Below are 10,950 nucleotides of genomic sequence, written 5' to 3'. Positions count from 1 at the left end.
CCGACTCCTTAGATGAGTTGTGTTGGAGGAGCAAGGTGGTTCAGTGGTAGAACGCTCTCCCCCAGAGATCATTCACTTCCATTAATCATCTGTCTTCTTTAACCTCAAGGGCAAACCATAGGACGTAAAACTAGAAATATTTTTTATTTTATAATGGTATTATAAGATACCATCATTGTGCAAGAAATGAATGAAATAACACGGAATATACAAAGAGCATTTGAATGTTCGTTGACGTAATTTTTCCGTCTATAAGAAGGCCATATCGTGCATGCACACTATAACATATTAACATTAACAGACATTTCCAGTGACACTTTGTGGCAATATTTGTTTAATAAATAGGGAATTGTTCTGTAAGCTACCTGTAAAGTATTAAGAACTTAAAACCAAATAAATAAATAAAAAGGAAGAGTAGTTAAAAATTTGAAAATACACTAAACTACGATAAAGTCAAAATCGCTTCATTTTTGTGCCAGTAATTTGTAAATTCCATAAACCACTTTTGTTCATAATTTTATTTAAACAGGATTTCTTTAAAATTTGAATGAATTTTCCTTTTTATCAAAAAAGAAAAACCGCAAACGAAAAAGGAAAATAGAGTTGCCTATGAGACAAGAGCTCATGCTGTCTCCTCTCGTAATGATATCTCGTCTCTGAAAGTGTAGTTCTATTGGAAGAGCTCTGTCTCGTGAGCAAAACATAAAAATGATTAACATTACATGCAAATCTTGTCTATATAAAAATACACTATATTGCTATATAGTGTCCAAATTGAGTATTTTTCCTGAGGGAAAGGATTTCAACCTTATACAAAACAAGCATCACACACACACACACACACACACATATATATATATATATATATATATATATATATATATATATATATATATATATATATATATATATATATATATGTGTGTGTGTGTGTGTGTGTGTGTGTGCTTGGTATGTATATTATTGTCATTACTATTATTATCTTCGTATTACAAATGTATACATGCTTCTAGGTAAAACTAGATCATAACCCCGCGCTTCCCAACAGGTGTGCCGCGAATAGGTCCCTGGTGTGCCGCGAGGAACTTGAAACAAAATTATTAATTCTATAGCAGAAATATTAAATCTAGTGGTAAAAATTGTTAATTGCATTCAAATCTATGTTCTGCAATGGATATTGAATACATTCAGTTGCTTATTTACACAGAACTGAGGTGGTTGTCTCGTGGCCTCGTATTGTCAAGATTTTATGCACTTTAAGAACAACTTCTTCTATTCTTTCTGTCAGAAGAATATGAATATGTTGATTTTTTAGTGATATATCTTGGTGTAGTGAATTTGCTTTTCTTACCGACATATTCCAAACACTGAATGCGTTGAACAAAAGCATGCAGGAAAAAAAAAAAAAAAACTAAAATATCATAACCTCAAGTGACAAAATTTGTTCATTTAAGGAAAAACTCTCATTTTAGGAGGACATAATTAGAAAACAAAGCAAATGTCACATGCTTGAGCTTATAAAGTGCTGTAAAATTGACACAAACCTCCTGTCAACACTCATTTCAGACACATTCTCTCTGTTCTGTACCAATTGAGAAATATTTTTCTACGCTTTAATTGACTTTATTTGACTAGGTGAGGGACACCTTTGCGCCTTCTGTCCTACAGTCAGTAGAATTAAATAAAATGAATTGGTCGATGTGAGGAATGACCAAGGTTTGAAACTTCACAGTAAGACATGGCATCATTCTTGATTTCTCTCCGGAGAGAACATCCAGCTATTTCTACAAGGCTGTGAAAGCTCTTATTCCCTTTTTTACATGCTACTTAAGGAAGCAGGATTTTCTGCAATGAATACAGTCAAGTGTAAGAACAAGTCACAAATGTTAACTCCGGAACACGATATGAGAGTATGTTTATCAACTATCTATTCACAATTGAAGAAGATTATGAAAGATCATCAAGCTCAAGCAGCGCACATTAATTTTGCTTCGTGCACTAACTTGTTTTACTTATTTTTGAAAAATTCTAAACTTTATATATTATTATTAAACAATTGTAACCTTCAATAGATATGATTGAAAAATTGTTACATTACTAATATTATTGAACAATTTTAACCTTCATATAATATTTTTTTAAAATGTAACGTATAATAACCACGTTAATAAATTATAAGTTTATACATAAGTTTCATACTGTGTTATTTTTCTGTATATTTTTAATGTTGAATAAAAGTATTTGTTATCATTGTTATGATCAGTGTTGCTTCTTTATTGTTGCAGTTTATTTCGTAACTTGAAATTTTAAAATATAATTCAATCCTTTCGACAAACCAACATTCATACAATTACCTACATTTGTTTTAAAAGTGCAAGAGATTTATTTTGTTCGTTCATTATTTAGTGATATTCCTTCTTAGTGAAAAGTTGGATACAGTTTTCGATAAAGAAAGTGTATCAAAAAACAAAAAGGCCCTATGTTCCATTGCAATTGTTTTCTATTTTTAAATTAGAATGGAAAATAAGATAATGATTTACCACGGGAGAAAACAGTGATCCAGCTTGCATCTCTGTGAGAAGGAGATTAGTAATCACATATAAAAATTACCACGGTATTTCATATTTACAAATAATAATAATAATAATAATAATAATAATAATAATAATAATAATAATAATAATAATAATAATAATAATAATAATAATAATAATAATAATAATAATAATAATAATAATATCTGACGAGGGAACCTATCCAAGTGCAACTCTGACTTCGAGTCGAGACTATGGTCGTTGGATACCTTGTCCCAAAAGATCGCAACCGTTGCAGAGATATAAGCGTGAAAAGTTAGAAATTGAGCTCCATACTATACATTACAAAGTCAGCTTCTGGGTCAGATTTTTCGGAAACGATCAGGTAAGGAAACTCAGCGAATACATATCAAATTAGTGTTGGGAGCTCACCACCTTTTGAATGAAAAAATGTTGCCCCCGGGGCACTCGCAGGGTCCCAGGCAGGGTCCAACTCAAAATTGGCAAATGGAACCGGGGGTCAAGTAGCATATTGTATGAAAGCTATTGTTAAATAAAAGAAGATAGAACAAATCTCAACTCTCTATGATGACCCTGTGCAAACGGGCAACTGGTCAAAATGTCAATACAACCTACATCAGAAAATATATGGCCACTCTTCTAAATCCGTTAAGTTGTGACAATAACAAAACAGAAAAACACGTTTAAAAGTGCAAGGTATTGAAGTTAAACTAATTGTTGCAGAGTCTCTCACAGAGTTACACAACGGACCTTATCCAAGTATAAGTGTGACTTCGAATGACCAATGGACCATAGAATGACCACAGAGTTGTGTAACTCTGTGAGAGACTCTGCAACAATTTGTTTAACTTCAATACCTTGCACTTTTAAACGTGTTTTTCTGTTTTGTTATTGTCGAACGGTTGCGATCGAGGATGTATCACTTTTCGTGTTATGTTCTTTTGGGACAAGGTATCCAACGACCATAGTCTCGACTCGAAGTCAGAGTTGCACTTGGATAGGTTCCCTCGTGAGTGTGCCGCGAGAATTTAAGTTAATCCTTAGTGTGCCGCAAGTTGAAAAAGGTTAGGAAACGCTGTCATAACCCATTTGAATGAATGAACGTTGTAAAACTAACACGGCATACAAAGATATTTTACCAGAAATTGCACACCTAAACATTTAGTGACCTTTCTACCAACGGCGCAGATTTCTGCATAACTTTTGCGAGACGGGGATTCAGGTTAGCGTGTTTCGTTGTCAGATATCCAAGCAAAGATTGGAGCAAAAATGTCCAGATCTTGGGTAGCCCAAGCAATCTTTTCTTGACTAGCTTCAAGAAAACAAAAGTCCCAGACATGCTACATTCTCTAAATCACACATCAGGTTCAATTGCAATTTATCTTCCAGCGAATGAGAATGAGAAAGGGGGATTTTCTCAGATGACCGTTAGAGCAAATTAATCTAGGTCATCTCAGCTCGCACGGATAACCTCTGCACTGTTGGTCATCAAGATAGTAGGACCGCCTCTCGTACAGTCTAACCCTATAGCTACTGTGTGTGGACTCACGGACTTTCCGAGGTTGTCATTTTGCAGTTGATACCAATAGAAAGAAGCGATATAAAGATGACGAGGACGCATCAGAAAATACGTTAGAAGTGTGGAAAGTTGCTGTAATAAAAAAAATCATGCTGAATACCGGCAACTTTTTCTCTACTAAAAAAAGCACTGGAACTCTTTTGGATTATTCTGGTTCGTAATGTGAACATTACGCATTGTTCTCATTGTTTCCAGAGATAATCGTAAACATTGTCACATTATTTGTTTCTTTTCAAGATCAACTCTTTTTCTTCCAGCGCAGAGGCCATACAAGACGTGGACTGCCTTAAATGAAGCTTAATGTGGGATTCTTACCATTTCTATTCCCATCGACTGGTCTCACGAACCAGGAAAAAAAAAAAAAACATTCAGCCTCGAGGGAGCTCACGCTACATATTTATATCTACATAGTAAGGACAAGCCAAGTAAAATATATTCTATTTAACACGTCACATATTAAAACAAAACATGAAAACCTACTATCTCATATAGCTGTGGAAAGTATGTTCTGAAACCAAAACAGAGTTTATATTTGCGGACTAGATATAATATTTAGTAGAAATATGCGAAATCCACTTTGACTGCTACTAATGTTTCGCACAAAATAAGACGATACGACAAATAGGGTTTTCTCGTCTCCTCTCGTAAATTTTGTAAAGCCTTGTCTCGTCTCGATTCTCGTTGTCTCTTATGTTGAAAATTTCCCTATAGAAGTTATCAGAATCATTTCGCGTCACGAAAGGTCCACGAAAGGTGTTATTGGTAACAACATTTAAATCACATTTATAATTGAGATGTATTGTGTCTTTAAACGTTGATAAATGTTCTTCGTTATGTTCGCACAATCGCCTTATCAATTCATAATTTTTATATTTTATGATTTATGTAACACTGTCGCCACAATACAGTGAATGTTCAATGAAGGAAGCATTAATGCAAATTGGGGATTTCAAAATTGGAGGGCAGATCATTAGCAAGATCAGATATACAGATGATATGGTTATTATAACTAGAATCGAAGAAGGACTACAGGAAATGATTGACAAAATAGTTGGCACTGGGAAACTATATGAAATGGAAATCAACATCGAAAAGTCATGAGAATATCCCGTGGAAAAGCGCCCTTATGGGTCAGAGTAGAACAAAGAGTACTTGAAGAGGTCGATAATTTCAAGTATCTGGGAAGTATTTTGACGAGAAACGCTTACTGCACCAAAGAGATCAGATCAAGAATTGCCACAGCAAAAGAACATTCAACAAGAAAAGGTCACTTTTAATTATCAGGGTCAATATTGGACTTAGTAAGAAGTTGCTATGTATGGAATATTGGGCTGTATGATTCAGACACTTGGACATTACGGAAGTTAGGGAAGAAATATGAAGAGAGCTTCGAAATGAAATGAAATCTTTAAGTTTTACGTCTCACGATTATGCTGGCTAGGCTAAAGGAGACAGTGATGGTAGGAAACAAATGAAATGGTGGAATGAAGAAAGTGAGAGGAAACGGGAGAACCCTGAGAAAACCCACGCACACAGTGTTTGTCAACTACAAAGCTCACTTGGCGCGAGCTGGGATCGAATCAAGAACACAGTGCACCAGAGGTGAACTCTTTACCACTGAGCCAGCACGGCCCCGAGAGAACTTCGAAATGTGGTGTTGGAGGAAAATGGAGAAGATAAAATGGAAAGAGAGAGCAATATCTCTTCCCTGACTGCTGTAACTCCATTAGATCGGGTCAAATACTTTTGCTGCCTGGGACCGCAGACGACAGTTGATAAACTTGTGAAGCACTGAAACAGTTTTTGCTGTGGATTTGATGAACGAAGAAACTTCCTATTTTGAGATTAATCTCTGTTGTTTGGAGCGTGTCAAATGAGTACTATATATATCATTCATATTGTAATCTTATTATTGTAAGTACCTCTAGTAATGCAGAGGACGCAGTTTATAACTTTTATCAAATTCTGAACTCAAATATTTGATGTTACTGTTCTCAGGGAAATGATATGTGCTCAAAAAAATATCCATGTTGGTTCACAAAGAATGTTATAGGTAAATCGAAATTGAAAGAATATTATAGAAAAAATCAAAACTTTCTGAATATACGTATTTTAGATTCATCCACTGCTCGTTTAAACTTTTTAGACCTTATTTTCTTCATCATATGTTCTGCTTCTGCTTTCTTGATCTCGCAGCAATTTTGATATGTTGTTCCTCTCAGAAACAATTTGTATCTGTCTACCTGTGTTCAATCAAACCTCGGGTTAAAATTATGTGTGAAATATTCCTGATTAAGATGGTAAGTAACGGTAGTAAATATCAGGATAATTAGCTTTGAATAGGGCGCACAGTTTCAACACAGAAAGCGTATTTAAAAATTCTTTGATCGCACCGGAAGAGGAATTTCTTTAACAGGGAATTCATATGAAGTTCCTCCCCGATTTCTTCAAAGGACAGGGTTGCTTTCCGCATTGGTCCTGCGGAATCTAACCTGTCACAAGAGCTTTACGAATGTATGCAAAGATGAGACTTATGTCAAGTGATAGACGACATCGTCCTCATCAAAATAACATTCAATGCATAGTTTTTGGGAAAATCGTTAAAAACTAATTTTATGGCTCTGAAAGTATGTCGTTCGTTGTTATTAATAATGATTGGCAGCTGTTATTCTGCTGGAATAGAGTGTTCATTTATGTATTCCATAGGCTCTATACAGCGATGTAACTAGGCTAGTTGTCGCCCGGGGCAAGAACTCGCTTTAGCGCCTCACCTCCCTCCCAGAGAAAGTCACAATGCTTCTGGAATTATATTGGGATGTGCATATGTGTAGAATGAATCGGCAGTCTTCTGGTTTAGAATAGAACACCTCCGGTGCTTGGGGGTCCTTGGTTCAATCCCAGCTCGCTCCGTGTGGACTTTGTGGTGGACAAACACCGTGCTCGTGGATTTTCTCAGGGTTCTCCCGTTTCCTCCCACTTTCTTCATTCCACCATTTCATTGATTTCTCACCTTCACCGTCTCCTTTAGTCTAACCGGCATAATCGTGGAACGTAAAACTGTAAGTTTTTTTTTTTTTTTTTTTTTTTTTTTTAAGAACAGAACATTTAATTGTGACAGTCAAGCTATTGTCTCGAGTATTACATTCGGACATTATGCAAATCTCTTAAATCGATGTAAGTTTAAATGGAAACAGAAAATGCTGAAACTAAAATTTAACTTTCCGGGCTTCTTTGGCTGCAAAGGTTTTTACAGTGCTCTCAAAAGATAACTTTGAAGGTAACTTATGCTCTATGGATATGATCCTAAGGTTAGTGAGTCGTTGTTGCCCTGTTACGTTTCTGAGGTAAGTTTTATGATTTCTAGTATGCTAATACTCCTTTCATTGCCTTATAGTGAAAATAAATATTTGCCCAGTTGTGCGCCCCAACAATAGGCGCCCAGGGCACAAGCCACGTTTGCCTCCCTTAGTTACGTCACTGGCCCTATATGAAAAAATAATACGCTGTTAGTTAGAAGATTGTATCTTATAGTTGTTTGTTCTTTTAATTATAACACACATAATCCTAATAATGAAATAATATTCCTAAAAGTTACAACATAATGTTGCTTGTATCATTAAGGAAGCAGGCAGGAAAAGCGAGTGAACTGAAAAATCATTAAAATGAACTGCATTTGCCAGTTCTTGACGTGATGTGGTTGTTAACATACCGATTTCCCACGCTAAAGATTAAGGTTCGAATTTTGCTCATATTAATCTTTGTTTTTTCGTTTGTTTTCGCCATTCGGGAACTGTATTTGAGAATTGTTAATTAAACTTAATAGATATGCGAGATATCATCAAATGCTAACATCAGCCAGTGAAAAAGTAATGGCTTTGGTACCTTGTTATATAAGTAACAAAGTAACAGTTCCGCTACACTCATTGCTATAGTTCTGATTTATATAGGGTTCAAAAAATTTACCACCAAAAATAAAATAGCCTTCGTGGAGTTTTTCTAGGACAAATGAGTTATGTCGTATTGTCAGAGTGTTGATAAATTATTTATTTATGAAATGTGAACAAAATTATATATATATATATATATATATATATATATATATATATATATATATATATATATATATATATATATATATATATATATATATATATATATATTTTACAAAATATTCCGAGCGAAACCAGTAACCCCTTGTAGATTTATTATTCAGTTATACATTGTTAGGTTATTAATGAAATATGTATTTCTGAAAGAAAAACAGAGTTACTGAGTCTCTTTCGAGAAATCGGGCTCTAAAAATTAAAATCTGCAAATATATGAAAAAACAGCTCATTTAAAATCATGGTAAGTAATTGTGTGCGTACTTGACTAACTACCGTATTTCGTCGGGGAACTTATGACGATTCCTGCGATGCTACTTTGAAAGTTGTAAAGAACATGAAATATTTTAGCCACACATTATTTCTGTTTCAGCTGATTTTGCTTCAATACGATGATGTACTGTTTCTCTGTATTTAATCAAGGTTATAGGTTACCAGATTACAGGGCAAGATTTCTTCCGTGGGCAAATTAGCCATACGTTACAAGAAAAAAGAATCGAAGATTGTTGTTAGTTTTGAAATACTTAATTACTAGCTGAAGGCAATTTACTTGAACGTTCGTGCCACACGTCCGTTCTTATTTTTTTGTAATGCATATTCTTTTATTTCACTAATTGTTCCCCCTAGGCCTACGGCTTGTATACAACTTGCCTGCACACTAGTGACACTAGTTAGGAGGCTACACTGCTAGTGATAACTATTAACTTCACTATGAACTATTAGAAATTAACGTGATTGACCGATTGAAGCATCTTCCTTGTAGATAACTATTTTCGCCTAGATGTTTATGCAATCCGTTATTCTTAAATGTTTTGAAATTTGCATATTAGTGTTACCTTCATACTTAGGTGTTTTGACTTTCTACAATAAGTAGGATTTCAATATCGTGTCTCCAATCCTTATGACACAGAAAAAAAAAACATATCAAAGTGTGAGTAACGCTAATATGCAAACTTCAAAACATTTAAGAGTAAGATTGATAAATATGCACGCGAAAACTTTTAGCTATTCTTAAATCTTATTATAAATGCTACACGCCTCAGTGTCTGCCAGTGGCGGACTTAGCCCGGGGACGGGAGAGCCTAGGCCCCCCCCAATTTTTTAGTGACAACAATAATTTAAGCTATTATTTATATATTTTTCGAAGTTTATAGTAATCTCATGATACACCTATCATAGTCTGGATTCTGGACAGTGGCGTAGCACACTTTTGCGGGCCCCCCCGCAAAGTATAGAGAAGGGGCCCTAGTTGTAAAGCCGACAGAAGTAAGGTTGAAATTCTACTTCTTTAAATCTTTATTCATCGCAAGGCTTCGGGGCCCTCTATACCTCGGGGCCCCCCCGCACTGCGGGGGTTGCGGGGGCAGCTGCTACGCCACTGATTCTGGATGACCCTCCCACCCAAGTTTTCACCTTCTAGATCCACTTCTGGTGTCTGCCAGCTAATTTCCAATAGTTCATAGTCTGATTAAACTTGTTACTAGCTATATTGACTCCTACCTGACGTCAAGTTATGTCACTAGCGTGTAAGGAACTTGCGGACAAACCAAAGGTGTGTGGGGAACCACTAGTTATATTAAAACGATTATCTTTTGTTTTTTTCATATTACATAGACTATATCTTTCCTTTAAAATGTAGATTTGCAATTAATTCTCTATATACAAATTTCTTTCAGATTAATATCATAGTTTTCTTTTCAAATGGATGATCACAGATGCCGTCATGCTTCACTTCGGATAAATATATAACCAAATTAACTAAAAATATTTTCTCCCTTAACCAGGCGCGCTCTTTTATTCACCGTTAGTAGGCGCGTGGGGGTAAATTTTACCCTCAATGTTATTTTACTTTTGGGATTAATATATTGTTCAAAGTTGGCAAACAAATTTATGGTAGTACATAGACTATTACAAGCCACTTAAAATAGGTTTTGATATAAAATATGAGATAACAATAGACTAAAAAAAATAAAAACCAAATTGTTGGTATTTTTGCTGCTGCTTCTTTCTCACCTGGGGTAAAATTTACCCCCACGCGACCAGTTACGGGTTAAAACAAAGAATGCTTTCATAAAATGCACTAAGGATGAGCACATAATTTCTTTTGGTGGGATAAAATGGAGAAGTTGGACTCCAAATAAAAGCATTTTGCGCGCTTCAAAAGTTTGAAGGCTCCAGTCTTTATGGATACTAGGAAAGTGGGTCGCTATAATCCATTGATGATCGATAATAGAAACGCCACTTAAACTGACTATCTATGACTTACGCAGTGGCCTATATATAGACATTAAATTGCATCCAACACTTTTACTCTTAGTCCCATTTGTTTTGAGAGATTTTTACTTTTTTTTTTTTTTGTTTTTATTCAATATCCTGCAATCAGCTCATTACATCTAACTTCTTTATCTTGAAAATACTACATAATTTCAACATGTGAGCTTACAAATTTTTATTTTATAAGAACAAGACTTATGATTGGCATCATCATCATCATCATAGGAATTCTGTCATTTTATTGGCAGGTCATTTACCGCAACTGAGAAATTTCCATGCTCCACGGTCTTCCGCTAACTCTTCGGTTTTACGTATGATTTCTCTGTTTTGATCATTCATTTTTCACTCATCCCAACTTTCTCTACATTCTTCTCCACACTCACATTTCGTAAGCTTCAAGTTGTTTTTCATCATTTTTGCATAATGTCCATATTTCTGC

This window comes from Thermobia domestica, chromosome 2 (assembly GCF_964235325.1).
Source record: "Thermobia domestica chromosome 2, izTheDome1.hap1.1, whole genome shotgun sequence".
Taxonomy (NCBI): Eukaryota; Metazoa; Arthropoda; class Insecta; order Zygentoma; family Lepismatidae; genus Thermobia; species Thermobia domestica.
This window is presented reverse-complemented; position numbering follows the sequence as displayed.